The 1,696-nt window shown below is 40.9% G+C and overlaps 1 pseudogene; it reads right to left on the reverse strand.

Annotated features, from left to right (window-relative positions):
* Positions 1 to 226: 226 nt before the first annotated feature.
* On the reverse strand, positions 227 to 1,300 carry LOC102469989 (G patch domain-containing protein 11-like; annotated as a pseudogene).
* Positions 1,301 to 1,696: the final 396 nt, after the last annotated feature.

Consider the following 1,696-nt stretch of genomic DNA (forward strand, 5'->3'; position numbering starts at 1 on the left):
TCTGTCGGACTTGGCAGCTAATTGGGACATGAATTTCTTTTTTTTTTTTTTTAAGTTAATGAACAATTATATTTAAAGTATTGTACAAAGTGCTTTTAAAGTATAAAGAACAAAACATTATATAAAGGCCCTCTTTCTTTACTGGAATAAAAAATTTAGGAATTCCAACTGCTGAATTGTCTGTTTCTAGGAGACAGTAACATGGTTCCATTTTTTTTGGAATCTCTCAGTTATGATTTGCAGAAGTAGGTCCCGGGCAATTCAAAGATAGATCAGCTTTATCTTCATACACTGTTCCACACCAAATACAATACAGATGTTTTTCTCTTAAATAACTAGTCAATATTTGTAATTTTTCTAGTACACTTAAATCTTCAGTTATATTCATCTTCACCCTGTTCTTTTTCTTCTTCTTCCTCTTCTTCAGTCTCCTCTTCAAGTTTCAACCAGTACCGTACCTCCTTGGGAACCTGCATATTCTTCTGGGCATCTAACTGCTGACAGGCTCGCTGGCTTCTTTTAAGATCTCCTTCTAGCTTCATTTCATCTTGCTTGTTTTTAAGTCGCATTCGAAGCTGCTCTGCAGCTTCCTTATCAGCTTAATTTTTCATGTGAATCTTTCTTCTGTAGCTTTCTCATTTTTCCTCTGCTTTCTGTTTTAATAATGTCTCATGACCAATACCACTTTTCCTTGTTTTGACATTGAGTGGAATCAACAATACCATCTCTGGTCTTGCTGAGAGTCTGATCACTTTTGGAGTGAAGCAATCTCTTTGTTCTCACAGGCAAGTGCATTCTTTTTTTTTTATAGAGGTTTTTGCTATAGGGTGTATGCGCTCGCTGGAAAGACAGAGAAACAGAAACAGAAAGCGAGAAATCACCCCCGCCCCCAGGAGGGATGGCCACACCGCAATCCCTTCTCCTCCATTCTCCTCTCAGGATCCTGGGCGCACGCACACACACACACGTGTGTGCGTGCACCCAGCGTGAGTTTAAGCCACCAGGTAGGGGACTTGAACCACGGTCGACTACATGGGAGTCCAGCGGCATAGCCATTACGCTAACTGCTGGTCCCAGCCAAGTGCATTCTTCAATCTAATGTCATATCTCTCTTGTTCTTTCTCTTTAAACTCTTCTGCCTATTTTTCAAATTAGCTTCCTGTTGTTTTTCTTCTTTTCGATGGGCTTCTCAGATTTGCCTCAGCATTGGGAATCCTGTTCTGATATCATCTTGGATATTAATGAAGGAATCAGACACATAATCCTCTTCTTCTGTCATGCTTAATTCCATATGGTAATGGTATCTAGCAGCTGTCAAGTTCCGGCCCAGCTCCAGAGACCGGTCACTGCCGGGATATGAATTTCAGAAGGGATAGTCAGTCATTGATAAAGGCAACAGTTTTGGCCTTCGCCAATGGGTAAGTGGTGAAGCAATCAACAAAGACAGGTAACAGTGGGAGAAGAAAATACTACATTTGTGGTACTTGTTGAAGATTCAGATGGCACCATCTAACCTTGCAACTTAGCAGTTACTGGATTCATTTGAACCAGGCAACAGCTATGAGGCTAGATCCCAGGGCTGAGAAGTTAGCCTCTGCCTCATACAGCTTAACTGTGCGAAGGGAAGGTGGTAAATGTGATGTAGATTGAGAAGACCATTTATGTGTAGGTTCTAGATAAAGCTACAGGAGTTTAT

Source organism: Tupaia chinensis, unplaced genomic scaffold (assembly GCF_000334495.1).
Source record: "Tupaia chinensis unplaced genomic scaffold, TupChi_1.0 Scaffold000263_1, whole genome shotgun sequence".
In the NCBI taxonomy this organism is placed as follows: domain Eukaryota; kingdom Metazoa; phylum Chordata; class Mammalia; order Scandentia; family Tupaiidae; genus Tupaia; species Tupaia belangeri.